General features: G+C 39.7%; 1 protein-coding gene and 1 long non-coding RNA gene across 5 annotated transcripts in view; one reads left to right on the plus strand and one right to left on the minus strand.

Moving 5' to 3' along the window:
• The window catches only part of LOC100741992 (frequenin-1), a 48,813-nt gene that overhangs the window by 15,663 nt on the left and 16,326 nt on the right, over positions 1-16,824 (minus strand). The gene's annotated exons all lie outside the window — the stretch shown is intronic.
• LOC112213715 overlaps positions 3,128-16,824 on the plus strand; it is a 33,005-nt gene continuing 19,308 nt past the window's right edge. Inside the window, exons 1-3 of one of the 4 annotated variants that reach the window (XR_002947616.2) lie at positions 3,128-3,540; positions 10,764-11,279; positions 11,354-12,455. This is a non-coding gene — a long non-coding RNA (uncharacterized LOC112213715). Of the gene's footprint in view, positions 3,541-5,091; positions 5,744-10,348; positions 10,526-10,763; positions 11,280-11,353; positions 12,456-16,824 lie in introns of those variants that run through there. The other 3 variants (XR_002947617.2, XR_004462647.1, XR_004462646.1) reach the window with 3 other exon arrangements.

A 16,824-nucleotide genomic window follows, 5' to 3' on the forward strand; every position in this document is an offset into this window, starting at 1 on the left:
AAGAATGTTAAAATAAATTTCCATTGGTAAATATAAGAAGTATAATATAATAATACAGGGTGGTTGGTAACTGGTGGTACGAGCGGAAAGGGGGTGATTTTACGCGAAAAAAAAAATCGAAAATATAGAATACAAATTTTTTTTAAATTTTTTTTCTTTAATTTTTTCATCGAGACAACGATCTACAGTGAGATCCGTTATAACGAGACGCGATAAAGTGCACGCGTACCGAGCGCAAATTCAAAGTCGATTTTCTCTAAAACAAGAAAACAAAGCTTCAAACGAAAAATTTTTATTCTATATTTTCGACTTCTTTTTTCGCGTAGAATCACCCCCTTTTCGCTTGTACCACCAGTTACTAACCACCCTGTATAACAGTAAGCGTAATAAACGTAATAGAATAAATAAAATACAAATATGATTTATATTATTGGGTACAAAATTTATTATTCATCACATTTCTTACAAACGTAAACTTTCTTCTGCCAGCATTTTCCGCATACATATTTTTTACAAAAATTGCAAATGGTGGTAGTCTTATTATTATTACAGTACCGTATCTGACACTATTTGCGAGAATACTGGTGAGTTCTTTGACGTATTTCGGATCCCATATGTTCTATGTTCTATCAGTGATTTTTCATTGTCAGCGGCAAGTTCATCTACTAATTGAAACATAAAATCTTTTCTGGATATCTGCTGACCTGTGGTTTTCTTATATAAAATCCAGGCAATTATGCCAGCTAAATCTAAAATATTAAAAAATATTTGAAGTGACCATCTCCTTGAACCCGATTTCACGCTATATTTTTTTGTCATTTGGTCTGCTATATCTACCCCAAATTTTGTTTTATTATAAAATTAGACCGTTTCAGATAGGCCCTTTTCGCTTTTTCCTAAATAAGGAAATCCATTTGCGACATACTTTGTTTGAACATCAGATGCCAGCCAAAATTTAATTCCGAATTTGTCGGGTTTATTCGGTAAATATCGCGTAAACCTGCATCTGGCTTTGGTTGGGAAAAGTAGCTCATCTATTGTAAAATTTGCAGCAGGTTTATAGCAATTCTGACTGTTTTCAATAAACTTATCCCATACGGATGATATTAGTATAAATTTGTCATTTTTCAAATGTTGATTTCTATCATCTTTTTTGTCAAATCGAATAAATATCAATATTTCAACAAACTCATTCCGACTCATTGTGCTGGAAAAGAAGCTTGGTCCCCATTTTACATTCCACAAATATGAAAGTTTCAAATTTTTCGCTTCGTATGCTCCCCGTACAATATTTTAAGGAATGTTTTCAATTTTTTTTCTTCAATTTTGTTGTTCAAAGATCCATTTTTTACCCAAAACTCGAGAGGCTTCTGATTCGGTGCAAGATGTACGTTGCAACATATACCTGTCGATCAGTAAGGAAAATTACTTTATCTAATTACTTTATCTTTCATGATACTTTTTTTGTATATCCTGTGAGCCGGATGTGTCTTTGAATATATTGTGCAAGGGTAATCTCCCAAAAGCTGACCCTTTTTGAATTCTTTCCCACTTGGTTCCATTTACGGTAATTTCATTTGGGTTAGCTTGTACATATGTACAAAAATTCCAAAACAAAGGCCCCTATTCGGAATTTTAGTTGGCCGTCCGTTTATGGCACGGACAGACCTCTTTCCCTCATTAAGAAATTCCGAATTACCGGTCCTCCCAGGGCTGTAATTCGGAATTTGAGTGACCGTCCGTTTATGACACGGACAGGCCCATTCCCCTCGTTAGGAAATTCCGAATTACATGTTCTCTATTTTATTCCGTTGACGTACTTCTTCGAGTTCTCGTCTCTTCGTGAACGGTCGAGAAATACAATATATTTGCGCAGAGAGCAACATGGCAGTGCTGTATCGTTTACGCATAATTCACGTCAAACTCTACAGAGAAACAGCCCCGCACAAAATTCAATCGCATCTAAGAGATTAGGGACCGAACTATTTACAAATGACGCGCTCGGGCCAGTGCAACACGAAGAGAAGGAAACGTCCACGTTCCGAATTCGACGAATTGGAAGAATTCGGAAACGGCGGAGAGTTCGATCGCTCGATCGATAATCCAATAAATGAAAATTCTTATGGATGAGAGGAATCGAAGGAAGTCGATCGGATCGAAGGAGAAGCAGAAATAAAAGATAAGTAAATCGGATTCGCTGTTTCAAGGAAAATGAACGTGCCTCAAAGGAGAAGGTTAAGTTGAATGCGTGGCCCGGTTCTTTCGTTTGTAGGCCGCCGAAAAACTAACCTAGATTTATGGATGGACATTATCGGATGCACGTACGTTACAGCAATGGCTCAGAGAAATTTCTGTCGCGTTAAAAGACGATCGATGACCCGAAAAAGGATGACGTTTTCCCAATTTTCGGTCGGATTTAGTCAAACAGTTTAGCGTGACACGACGCTCTTGACTATTTCTCGTGGTTCATGCGTGTTGCAATCGTCAGAGTGAAAAAAGAAGGTTGTCGATTCGTTTGCAAAAAAATATACATAATTTTGTGAAGGCCTAGGCTAGCTCAACGTACCATACGAAAATCGTCGATTTCTTCGATAACTATTTAAGTTTTCTTTTGATAAATCGCGCATACATAATGTTTCTAGTAGGTCGGTTTGGTCGCAACTGACTTTTATAACCTTCGATAAATTTGCGCATGGTTTTCGAGGTAGCACGCAGTGACCGAGACAAGGCCAACCCACGTTTTCGTATACGGCTCGCGTTCCACCTTTTCTTCGCTTCTCTCCGTACCGTATAACGGATCGCCTCGCAATTATGCTCGGAACGCCACCTACGCAATTTTATTTCATTCTAGTCCTTTGAGTTTCGCTCGATTCTTGCAATTTATTACTCGAATTTCATTCCTATCGTCCCTCTCACTGCCGAGATCTTTCCACAAGACTAGAAAGGAGTGTTGCCTGCAACGTGGCTCGAGAAATACTTTCATTTCGGTGCTTTCGTGCTGCAATGCCTTTTCGTTGCACCGTATCGTACGTACCAAGCGCTAGTACCGAGTTGCTACATACCGGGTGATTTGGCCAAAAGCGATGAGAATGTGGCGCAAAACAGACGTAATTGACAAATTACGTTATAGGAAAAGCGCGTTGACGTTTCGATATCCGATTACAAAATGTTCGCCTGTCGTCGTTATCGTCCGCCAACGTACGCGTTCCGTTCCATTTTCCAGAATCGACCTGCTCTGTAAAGTTCGACGAACTGCAAATACAGTCGACCCTCGCATAACACGGTTAATTGGTTGCAAATTGGCGTTGCAACGAAACCGTGTTGTATAAGAATATCGCGTTAGCCTTCAGTGTACCGTGTCGTAAGAGGGTTGAGCGTATGTGAATATCATCGACGCAAGCTACGCGAATCAAATAAATTCGAGGTACGGTTGCTTCTGGTCGCCAAATGAATTATCGTTCTATTTCGTGGTTTCGTGATTCGCCGATGCGCTCGATGTTCATCGACGAGGAAATGGAGTAACGAGAGGGGAAAATGCACGTAATATATTTTTCATTTCGTTGTTTCGCTATCGCTGTGACGATCTTGATCGCTGGCAGCGATTAGATGCGCGATCGCGTTTGCCTGTTGCTGTATCCTCGAATACGATAGAAATGTACAGAGAAGGCACGCGTCGAAAATTTGCATCTTCACGGTGAATAGGAAACGACCGAAACCTGTTGAGTTTCGATATCGTAAAATCTGGTTACGCGTGGAAAGTAATGACAAGGCGAGGGAAAAGGCGATTAAAACTCTGAGAACCGAATGCACGAGCATGGTACGTTCCACGAGTCGAAGAACAACGTCTTTTCTCTCTCGCAAACTTTTCTCTTTTGCAAATTCGTTTACTCGCAGATTTTTCAAATGGACGTGAAGTTTGTCCGTGAACGGAACACGCGACAAGCAAAGCAAGGGAGCACAGACTGAAAAACGAACGAGTTTACAAAGCGGGGCGCTGCTGTTCTGCAGTGTCAGCACGTTCGAACGGTATTTAATGCGGATTTTGTCATCAGGTGGCATTGACAAAATCCCCAATCACTTAGTTGCCAACCTAATAGCTGCAGCGGAAAGAATTCGACACTGCAGCCCCATTATGTTCTTGTCGGATCTACGACTGCTTGAGAAAAGAAGGGTCAAGTCTGACTTGTTTTTCCTTTACAAACTTAACAGTAATGTTGTTTTTTGTCTCCGATTCCTTCAGTTTATAAATTTTGATGCCACCAACAGGTCGTTTAGATAGTTTAGGTTCTCCAGATCTTTTCTACCGCCGTGACTCCTTACTTGTGAATTCACACCCAGTAAAGTGTGTCGATGTTTTTGGCGTTGGCATCGGTAGCTTTAGAAATTCGCTTCGTGAAATTTTATGAGGTTACATGCTGTTACATGTCTTTTGTACTTTATTTGTATCTTTCCTATGCACTCTACGTAGCTCCTTTGGTTCTAGCATCGCACGTGAATGGAGATTTATCGTTTATTCATCCTGTCCCATTTATTTTTAGATAAATAAAAAAATATACGAATAAACAAAATTTGAAAAAAAAGAAGCGTAATCAGCCGGCGCAGGAGACTCGTTGTTGGAAACGCTACGAAATCTATCGATTTTCTGGACGAACGGCTGACGCGTAGCGGAAATTAGCCGACTACGATTCGACGTTGAATTCGAGACAAATGGAAATTTTATTTCTCCGCTGACATCTTACGACGAAGCACAAGTGAAAAAATTGTTTTAGAAGAAGATTTAATATTACGGAACTTCTTGTCGCAAGGTGGCGCAGCGCGTATTTCTTGCCTGTTGACTATTAATTATGACGCGTGCACAGCTTGACAGCTAATTACGAAGAAAACGTCCGGCGAAGCTTGAAACGCTTTTTAAGACGCGTAAAACCACCAAAGCCTTTAGCAAAAGGACGTTGAACGTTTTAACAGCGCTGTTCCAACCTCACCAGCGTGTAATGAGGCGGAGAGAAAGTGAATTACGCGCGTCGTGAATCGTCTCACAGTGTATAACGTTGATGTAATAAGGTGTATCATGGCGGCTGCTTCGAGGTAAAATTTCATCGACAAAGAGAGGCGCATTTGTTGCGGAATACGATTTCGTGGCTGATTGAAGAAAAACTGGAGCAAAAAGAGGCCGGCCCGTCGAGTTCTCCCGTCGACAGAAGAAATGATAGGCCGTAATTCAGTGGAAAAGTGGTAGTTACGTCGACGACACGACGTACTGAATAAAAAAAGGGATTATCCCTGTGCAAAAGACGATACGACGAGCTAACGCCACCTAGAAAAGCGTCAGCGGCTGGAGAATAAAGCATGGGAAAGATATTACGAGCTAACGATAATTTCAGCCACGTGGCTGCCACTTTATTGCTCGACGATGTACACCGCGTCGTCACACCGAACGAATAATTTATACCACCACGTATACGCGACAGCTGACAGTGTCGGTCAACTTCCAACTAGCTTTCTACCGAATGTTGTTCGCGTGTTTATCCGCTCGACTCTTTTTTTAACAATTTTAGTACATACGTTGTTCAACTGTACACGGTTGGGTAAAAGTAATCGCAGCACAGTCTGGTGGAGGGTGATTCTGCGTGAATAAATATGTCGAAAACGTGGAATAACATTTTTGTATATCACGCTTGATTGCTGAGAAAATCGGATCTGAAAATTCGTCAAGTATATTTCAATTTGGCTAATTATCGACCAGGTATGAATAAACAATCGGCAGCAGGTTGTTATACACGCAGAAACGAGTAAAAAATGTACAATAGAATTTTTCCAGTGAAGGCCACGCTTTCAAAGATACAAAGTTTGAACGCGTTTCATTGAAAACGAACTCGTCTGCCGTGCACGTGAAACAATTTCAAATTTAGTTTTCTCGGAAACGAAGCATCTTATGAGAGAATTTCATTCTACGTTTTTCACTTGTTTTCTTGTGTAGTTTAAACCTCTGTTGATTATTCACTCTCATTCGGTCTGGAATTAGCCGAATTTACGTCCACTTGTCAAACTTGCAGGTCGATTTTCTGGGAAACGAAGCCTCAGAGGAAAACATGTTTTCTTCAAATTCATTTCTTATTTTCTCACGTAGAATCGCCCGCTGCTCGGCTCTACTACGATTTCCCTCCTATTTATTCGGATCCTTCTGTGCGAAATATTCTCGAAATTCTAGTGCAGTTGTCAATCGTGGATGGCTCGCGTTATCGCTGCTCGACGCGACGCTTTCTAATCTCCGCTATTCGACGTTTCGGTCGGTCGATGGATTCTTTGGTCCACGCGATTTTATCGGGTTGGAAACGAAGGAAGAATCTGTGGGATCTACGAAAAATTGGTCGATTACGTAGAATAAATAAATACGCATCGGAAATTGGAAGACCGTTGGTGAGGAAGAGAAAGCATGACAAACGTGACTGTTGCCGAGTTTCTGTTAGCCGAGTTTGCACGACTACGCGCGTTGTTTATCGAATCCGCAACGTCAAATATTTATCCGAGAGAGGAATAGCATAATGGTTTTGTAGATAACGCATTGACGAAAACAGCCTGGAACCAAATGCCTAATTAGCTTATTAGTTCGATCGTTTTAGCGAACAATTTTCACAGTGCTCGGAGGAAGTTTCACGCTAACCGTTAGGACTTGGCGGTTTTCGTTGCGATCCAGCCGATATGTCGTGTATCTCACGGCGTATCTGCCAGGCTTCGTAATTGGTTCGAGGCCAAGAAGCCTTAATTAGAAACTTCGCGTCCATTTGTTTCCCTTTCCCAGGCCCCCTTCTTCCTTTCCCTTCCATCATCTCCAACGATCTTTATTTCCGTATATTACATTAAATTCAATTAAATGTTCATTTTCCCTGCGTTCGTCGTTTCTGCTATTTTTCACCTTTGCTTTTCGAATATGCTTCTCTCTCTTTCTTTAATATCGCACTCGCTCCTTTACTCGAATTCTTCGATTCTCCAGCCGTCTGCCGATTTTCTCCGACGTTCGCTCATCTCATATCCGACATTTTATCCTATCCATTTGGTTACATTATTTCGAGCGAGTTTCCTTGAAGCTTTTGGCAACGGTTCGGCTGGCTTTTCGCGTCTCTTCTTTCTTCGCGTAACGCAAGAGACAATACGATGTGTATAAAATGTAACGTAACAAAATCGGACAATTCAGAGTAAGAGTTATTTTGAACAATTCTTGGAAAAGATTCGTTGAGTAAAAATTAACATTCATTTTGTAGCGGCACATGGCCGTAGGAAAAATTTCAAGTTGAAACGGAAAATTCAAATCTAGGAGAGACCTATATTATTGTGACTTTGAATACTAACGTTATTTTCGATTGCAAGGTCTAGAAGCAAAAGAACTTTGAATAGATTGTTATTGCTGTTTCTTGGAATCTTCAGCCAGAGTTACATGAGAAGGTTAACTTTTTGTGGTAACGTCCGTCGATATAAATGCATGAAGGTGCTGCCTATAACATTAGTATTATTATTCTTTCTTCGGTTGGTATAGTAACATTGCGCGAGCGATGATTAAAACCTGCATATGCTATCTCTGTACTTGTATTTGTATTTATTTTAATACGTCTGACTATTAGAAATTCATTCACTCGTCACTTTATTAAATACACATACACGTTATAATCATCTCAATTTAAATGGGAGGCGGTTATCAACGAATTTTTTTTTTATTTAATATTTCACATTCACAATTTGTGCTATTTGGACATTTGGTAGAATTTTTTAGCTGTTTGATTATCATGTGGGTAGCTACCCCCAGCGGGGTACCATCTATCGACGAATTTGAAGGAAATTTGTCAGAAAATGAAATGATTAAAAGATATCAATTTTTGTATTGTTCCGATTACTGATAACCACAATTAGAGTGATTACTATTTTTTTCTTTTTCGCTACCTGTAATCATTATTGCTGGCGGAAATTTCATTTTCGCTACCAGTAACCAATAAAATAATTTAGTTAGTGAGCATTATTATCGACAGCCAGAATTTTATTTTCGTTACCGATAATCATCGATGGCTGAAACCTTCTTTTTGCTTATCTCTAACTAATATCAGCGACAAGAATTTTCTCCGTTCGCATTTTATTATTGTCAACTGTTACTAACATTAGTCGTGATTAGTATTCATTGGATGAATTTCATTACTTATGATACTTGTACGTTCTATCATTTTTTGCTAAAAAATGATATAAAAATACGTTATATCAAAGGAAGGATAGAGCAAACGATATTATAATAGTTTTATTAATTTATCGTGCCACAATATCTTGTATTTTATTTTTTCTTTCATATATTCTCGTGGCGTTTCTTTTTTGCTTAATAAAATACACGTTTCACAATTCATTTTCTTTATGTTGTCAATGAACATATACTAATTACCGATAATGTTGATAACAACTATCAATATTCGAACGTAACCAGGAAAAATATTTGCCAACGAATAATCGTCGATATCTAAAATAAAATTCGGGCTATCCATAATATTTATTGGTAACCAAAAGAAATTCCGGACGTTTATATTGCTTACTATTAACCAAAATTAAACTTGCCTCGTCGATACTGCTTATTCGCAAGCGAAATAAAATGCCCCTCGTCGATAATGTTTATATCGATGATCAAACAAATTTTAATCATTTATATGATCGTCCGAAACCAAAAGTTTTTAATTAAAGATATTAACTCGTATATTAAAAATTTAAAAATTTGTCTGATATAACTGTTATGGTGTCTGAATAAAATATAATAAAAGCGCTTGCCAAAAGTATACTACACACAGAATGTGTCTCGACTGATCAAGTACATGAAAATGTTTGGTTTAACCGGCAAATCGTCAGATTTATCGGCCAATGTCGGTGTAAGTCGGAGATATTATGTAATCAATATTTTCTGCTTTTACGGAAATTGATTGGCAAGTCTTAAAGTTTGCTACTAAGCTGCGGTAAATGTCATAAGTTTCACAGGGACCCGTACTTGCACCCGCACCGCATCACAAGTCTTTCTGTTTCGATTTGCACATTACCGCTGCTCTTTTCTGCTACTATCGAAATAAAGTGAGCGTAAAGGGAAAGATTCTATGAATTACCATTCGAGTCAATGCAAACTAAAAACAGCAAATTTCACGTTGTTGAATAGAAGCGAGTGGAAGGAATCGGCCGTGTCGTTCGCTCAAAGAAACAGTCGAAACCAATAGAAATTAAAGGGAGGGTGGTGATTTTCGGTGAAAACGAAGTTTTTTTAAATTTACTCGCGTGTGGGATTGGTATCGATTTGGACTAGATTTTTTCGTGCGAGCAACGCGTATGTACGTTTGTCGCGTCAATGTTGCACACGTACGGACAAAAATAGTACAAGCGCGCTGCATATAGTACAATATATAGTTTAGAATGCTTCCTTTACACTCATTTTGTGTCGATAATAGCAGAAAAGAGCGACGACAACTTGCAAGTTGAAACGAAAGCACTTTGTCCGTGTCTCTTACACTTTTGTACGCGAAACTTTTGACATTTAGCGTAGCCCAGTAGCAAACGTTAAGATTTGCCAATTAATTTCATTAAAGCAGGAAATGAATATTAATTTTATAATATTCCGGATTTATATCAACGATGACGGTAAATCTTAAGATTTGCTGTAAAAATCTAACATTCTTCGATATTTTACAAGAACATATGAGCGTGCTACAGAGCCATAAATCAGCAATAGAAAAACCAAGGGGGCGTAACGAACATCCCCTAGGCCATCGAAACAACAACGTAGACAGCGTCCCAGTGTGAGAAAACAAAAAACAAAGAAGTCTAAAAATTATTTAAATGGTTAATTACATTTTGCGCTAATGATTTTATTTACCGATTTCACATATTGTTTATACAAAGCATCAAATTAAAATTATACAAAAATATAAGTAAAATTAAAAACATCAAAGATGACTAAAGATAAATAAGACGACTTGAACGTGAAATTAAAAATTCATAATTCGTTTTAATATTTTTTTACAGTGTACTGTCGTTCGATTATAACTGCATTTAATCATAACTGACAGTGTAACTTTTTCATTAATTTTAACATCACCAAATTGGTGTATTTTATTCTATTGGGTTGGCAATTAAGTGATTACGGATTTTGTCATTAGGTGGTAGTTGCCAACCCAATAGAATAAAATACACCAATTTAATGGTGTCAAAATTAATGAAAAAGTTACATTATCATTAGGTGGTATTGACAAAATCCGCAATCACTTAGTTGCCAACCTAATATACTGTACTTTATAAAAGCAGAAAAAGTGGAGTGATTAGTTGCCAACAATTCCAGGTAAACAATAACTAATAATAACAACAACAAAAAAGAAAAACAAAAAGTGAAAAAGGGCGATCTCCCTGTTCGGTCACGCAACGATGTTCTTCACAGAGGGCAGGCAGATCTCCCTATTTGTTGGCTAGTTGTTAAACGTCAGTCTGTTGGATTCCCATAATAAACTCTGCCAGTATATCTAAAGTCTGTTTTTCGACTTTAAACTTACGCGAAATTATTCGAACGATCAGTGATTTCTTAATCTCACCACTCGCTGTGTCTTCGACGTGACAAGTGCATACGTGTCTCATTTATACTAAAAGAGTCGAATTATCTCATTAAAAGGACTTCTCTTTGTTTTGCGAAACGCGTCGTTTCACGACGTATGTTCCATTCGTCTCGTTATTTACATTTGGTAATGTCTTGTTGGTGTGCTTTGTAGGGTCGTTGGACACGATACATATCCCGTCGTCGTTCCGGTAATAAAGCTGGAAATCTCTGGGTTTGAGGAGCAAACGTCGTGCCACTAGAAGCACTGGCTTTTCTAATCCTCGCCTCGGCTTGTTCAAGAGGCAAAGAAGACGAAGAAGGGGCGTTACTGGCAAGGCTTTTGCTCAGAAAGCCGCCTAAGATGAAGAGGATCGCTTGGAATATTCACCGATATTGCCGTCACTGGTATTACACCGTCTTCCTCCGTTTTTCAGCGTCGTAGAATAATTTTCAAAATACAATGAGCACCTTGGATGAAGAATAAAGCAACCATCAAACGAATGTGATTTTACCATTTTATTTTATTCTTTTGTGTTTGATCGAGAGGATCGCCGGCGTTCGAAAGAACGAAACTTTCGATAAATTGAATTCGATGTCGATGCGACGCACGATGTGACGTTTGCAACGTTCATTGACCACTTCGAGTTTTCGAAGCAGAAACGAGGCAGCTGATTGGTCGTTGATTACAGTAATTTAGGAAATTTCATCGATCGCAGCTAAAGGCGACTGGAAATTGTCTTTAAACTCGTCTCGTTTTTCCAGGGCTCGACATGCGCGGTGTAACCTTGAAAAAGGGAGGAAAACGACTAGTTCGTTCGACTGCAAGCGATGCAATCGCCATCCTAAGATATAAAACGGACGGGGCAGGAAAAATCGTCGCGTGGAAGGTCTATCGATTTGCAAAGTACCGCGAAAGAGCTCCGGGTCGCTCGAAAATCCGGCTGGACGTCATTGAAAATGGCCGATGTGTCTGCAGCTTTCGGAAGAATTTCTAACCGGAAATGCGAAATGCAGCGCACGAGCATAAAACTGGAAACGAAGGAAGAAATAAAACGCGGTTCTTCAGGCTGTATGCAGCAGCCGAGGGAGAAATGAGGTAAATTCCTCGAGGGGAATACGCAATCGCGAGAACCGTGCGAACTCCACGAGTATTGCAGTCGTCGTCATCGTGCAACCTGCAACGTTTAAACGTGTCGTTAACGCGCTCGTGCACGAACGCGGTTCGCCTCTTTTCGAAGGTCATTGTTTGCCGACGCGGCAACGGAACGAAAGTTTCAAAAGCTACAGCCATCGAAACGTCGAACACGATATTTATCGCGAGCCGGAGAACGTAACGTAGTAACGTTATGCGAGCGAATTTCGCGGTGCAAGATTTAAAGGCTCGCAGTGTCGTGTTTCGCGGAGTACAGCGTAACGACCACGGCCAATTTAGCTGCGTTGTTTCGAAGCCAGCAGCGAGGAATCCGAGACAGGCGCACGTTCGTGAAAATATGGTTATAGCTGGGAAAAGTTGAGCGCATACGGTCGAACAATACACGCGCTAAAGTTGGAAAATGCAAGTGGAACGACGCGCGACGCCCAGCACAATGACGTTCGTAAAGACGATCGCGCCGTCCTGCTTTTCTTTGCTGCATCGCGCAAAACATCATATATATGTCGAGTTATCGTTAGGTTTACGGGCGTGTAACGAATCTTCATTCGGACTAGCCATCGTTGTTGTACAATAGAGATTATATTTACTGGAATAAATATAATTTTTACAGAGTTTGACAAATAACCGTGGTGATTAGACGCTCGAGATGTTAATGACAATGATCTTAGGTTCAATAACGAATCCACGGTCAACGGGGTAACTCTTTGTTAAACGTAGAATATACGTAACGTAAACTATACGAATAATACTACACGTAAATAGGATGTGATCCTTTTGAATATGTGAGTGAGGAGAGTGATATTATATTTCCTGTAAGAAAACGTCCACGAAGATTAATAATTGAAGATGACTCCGATGATGAAGACAGTGAATATAGGCTTCGAATAGTTGAAGGAATATTACAAACCGTACCATCGCAAAATTATAACAGACAAGGATCATTATCGAACGAGGATATACCAATGAGGCTAAAGGCGCAACATTGTGGTCACTTTCCGAAACATATAGATCCCACGCCATTGAAAAAAGATCCAACAAGAGCTTGCAAAGTATGTACGAAACATCAGAAAAGGAGTGAAACAACGTGGGGATGTAAAAAGTGTCGAGTTGCGTTATATGTACCTAATTGTTTTGAAAGATACTACACAGTTGAAGATTACTAATTTTCATTAAATTAACTAAGTATTAACTTACAAATTGCTAGTGATTCATTATCCACTTTGAAATAATAAATCGTTTTTGTTAACTGATCAATTGATCATGATTACGCCCTAGACGTCCTAAAAACACTATTTGTTCTCAAACGTTGTTTATTATTTCACAATTCCTTTTGTAGCCTCTAAATATATATGTCATAAGAAGTATACATCTAGCGCCAGTTCGGGCACACGGCAGAACAGATGGCACAGCACGCGACCGAACTTCTTGCTTACTACGGCTCGCGCGATCGACAAATGGCGTGTAGGCCAAGGGGTTAAATAATAAAACTTAGAAGTAGTTGTTTATGATTTAATCCAATTATGTGTGCCCGAGATTTATGACAGTAGGCTTGGACTCGAAGCGACACATCTGGTCGCTAAACGTAGCCACGGTCCCGAGATGGATGTTTTTGCCAAAAAGAGGTATGACGTAATTGCATAGCTCTCCTTAAAAAGATAGTTGAACCAAGGGGTACAGAGAGATACATAGAAAAGTACATAAGTTCAGTTTTGACTTGGACTTTGGACAAGTAAGTAAGCGCATTTGCTATCCTGTTGACTGTGTATTCGTTATTGAACCTAAGATTATTGTCATTAACATCTCGAGTATCTGATCGTCACGGTTAATTGTCAAATTCTGTAATAGTCATATAATCACCTTGTGAATTTATTATTATATTCGCTGAGTGACTAAGTAATCATTGTTATTACAATGTAAGTCTTTAGTGAGAACTTATTCTTGTGTAGTGAAATGGTTTATTGCTAGTGAACTTTATTCTGTAATGATCGTATTTGTACCATTAACTGTCATCTATATGGTATGATACAAAACAACTAATGCAAATGAATGTTCGTTGAACGCCTCTAACTCCATATCGGCTCGACATATACAGGGTGGGTGGTAACTGGTGGTACAAGTGGAAAGGGGGTGATTCTACGCGAAAAAAGAAGTCGAAAATATAGAATAAAAATTAAAAAAAATTTTTTTTTAATTTTTCCATCGAGACAACGATCTACAGTGAGATCCGTTATAACGAGACGCGATAAAGTGCACGCGTACCGACCAAAAATTCAAAGTCGATTTTCTCGAAAACAAAGCCTCAAATGAAAAATTTTTATTCTATATTTTCGACTTATTTTTTCGCGTAGAATCACCCCCTTTCCGCCTGTACCACCAGTTACCAACCACCCTGTATATATTGATATTGACAAAATCCGCAATCATTTAGTTGCCAATCCAATACATTAGGTTGTCCGGAAAATATCTTTCTTTCGCAAACGTGTTGTTTACAACAATGCACCTTCATACAAACGTGAAACCAAGTCTGTGAAATGTCTCAGTGTTTGTCTCAACAGAACAAAATGGATCGTACGTAATTCGACGAAATAATATAAAACAAAAAACGTTGTGCATCTATTATTTCTTCGTAGAACGAAAGACACTTTTCGGACAACCTAATATATGCTGCAGGTTCTACGGTGTGTGAAATTAACACACCGCGCTGAGTAGGTGAACTTCTACAAAGTCCGACCGAGTAAAATGTGAAAGCGGCCACGACGTAAATCCTTGTAGAAAATGAAGGAAAAGATATGCAGTAAAATTTGTTCGTTCTCGGCTTAGTTTTCGAGAAAATCGAATTTGAAAACGTACCAGGTGTACTTGAACGTGGCTAGTTTCCGGAGTAAACGGAACTAAATAACCGACAGGAAGTTGTTGTACGTGTGAAAATAAGTGGAAAATGTAGAATAGAATTTTTCCACTTAGGGCTTCATTTTCAAGAAAATGGAGTTTAAACGCGTTTAGTTGAAGACTGGTTGTATAGAAAACGTCAAAATTGAAAAACTTTTAGCTTTCGTTGGGGAACGTTCTACGTACCGACGAGAATGCTGTAGCATAGAATTTAAGCGCAACTTCCTGTTCTAGATAGTTTCTAATAACGCCAGACGATGATTTCGCAACGTCATCTTTATAGAAAAAAATATAACTTCCAACAAACATCATTAATTATCCTTTGTTTCTTGCCTACACCATCCATCTAAATAAATGGAACAGTTTTCGTTTCGACTAAGAGGCGACCCGTGCAGGCTTCCCTACAGGTACACTTTTTTTTCTCATTCATTTGGACTACATTAACGCGTATCTTCCCTTTTCCTCCTGAGAAACTTGTGCCCTGGTATTTACAGCGTTTCGTACGAGCGCTCTTCGGTTAAGAATGGACTAACTACGCGAGATAAACCAAATTTACTTTCCTCGGGAGCAAAGCGACTTGTGAAAAGACGTTATTCTACATCGTCGACTTATTTTTACACATAGAACCACCTCCTGACGATCGTTTAATCCTGTCCAGCCCGGAATCAACCATTTTCAAATCTACCTGACATACTACTGGCTTGGCAACTAAGTGACTGCGGATTTTGTCAATAGGTGGTATTAGTTAGCTAGTTGCCAACCAACACAAGTTTCGAAACTCGATCTTCTCGAAAACCGAGCCAGGAACGAACAAATTTTATTCCACGTGCGTTTGTCATTCTTCCGCAAGGAATCGCATCGTAATTTTACACGTTGTTCAGACGGATTTATTATACTAATTAATCGATAGTAACATGGTCCCAAATGAAACGATGACAAACGTGGACGCGTAAAACCGATTGGCCGTGTTCCGGATTTTCGAACGTGGTCTGTGTGGTAATTCCAGTGGAACAATGTGATTCCTAGGAACGATTTGCACTGAAATTTTGCCAACGATTACGAACGCTCGAGAAAACTTATCGAGCGGCGCTTCGAAATTTTCCACCGCCTCGGGGAAAGAGCAGCAAAGTGGAGAGTTTCGCAAAGTTTGAGTCGTGCGGGCTACTTCAACACTGGCACGATATTTCCGCGCTCAACGATACCTTTCAGCGAAAAAAGTCTGGCCCGTTTAAAAGGACAAATAATCCAAACTGACTGAATGCAGCGATATTAATTATCCGTTGCAACAACCGAGTATTTTCGATCAGATGGTATCGCGGAACCGTCGTTTATCGCAACGCTGGTCAATGGCAATAGTCACTGTACCAGTCATTACTGCGATGTAATGTGTCGTATCGATGTATCGATAAATAGGGGCGTTCAGTTTCGTCGATAGCGTCGATATATGGCTGATAATCAAATTATTTTCATTTCCCGCGGTTCGCTACACATGAGAAGATGGATTGGAAAATGAAGTACCAGCAGATTCGATACAACGTGAAATTGCTTTCCCCTCGAAAGCGCCTTGTTTCTCCATGTATTTATGTATTTACGTATACCGGCATCGTATGCACCGGAACCAACCGGCTGCATCGAACGATGGCGAGTGAGTAAGCAGTCGTTTAATCTTCGAGTGCCGACATGCCTCGGATGTATCGTCGATTTATAACGCCGTATCCGGTGAAGACGACGCGCGTGTTACTCTGCCCGTTCCTATTTCCTCTTCTCACCGTAGCTTCTCGGTAGTCCAATTACAATTTACAATTACGCTTATAATAATTTACAATTAGAAGGGCGCGCCTGCACGCTACCGGAAGATTACGTGGGAAACGCGGTGGTCACGAAACACGCGGCGACTCACCGCTTTCGATCAAACGCGATTTAGCGAAAATCGATCCACTTTACGCGGCCAAAGAATTCTACCGCTTTTTTCCATCTTGTCGATAAAATCGAGCGAACGCGATTGAATTTTACGTGAAAAACGAGAATTGGAAAAACAGCGGTATCGACGATGCAACAGTAGCGACGACGCTTTAGCAAACCGAATGTCAACGCATCCATCGATGTCGCTACTTGGCGATTTAATTTCCCATCGATATACAGGATGGCTGGTAACTGGTGGTACAAGCGGAAAGGGAGTGATTCTACGCGA

The sequence above is a fragment of the Bombus impatiens genome, unplaced genomic scaffold (genome assembly GCF_000188095.3).
Source record: "Bombus impatiens unplaced genomic scaffold, BIMP_2.2 scf_1068, whole genome shotgun sequence".
Classification (NCBI taxonomy): Eukaryota; Metazoa; Arthropoda; class Insecta; order Hymenoptera; family Apidae; genus Bombus; species Bombus impatiens.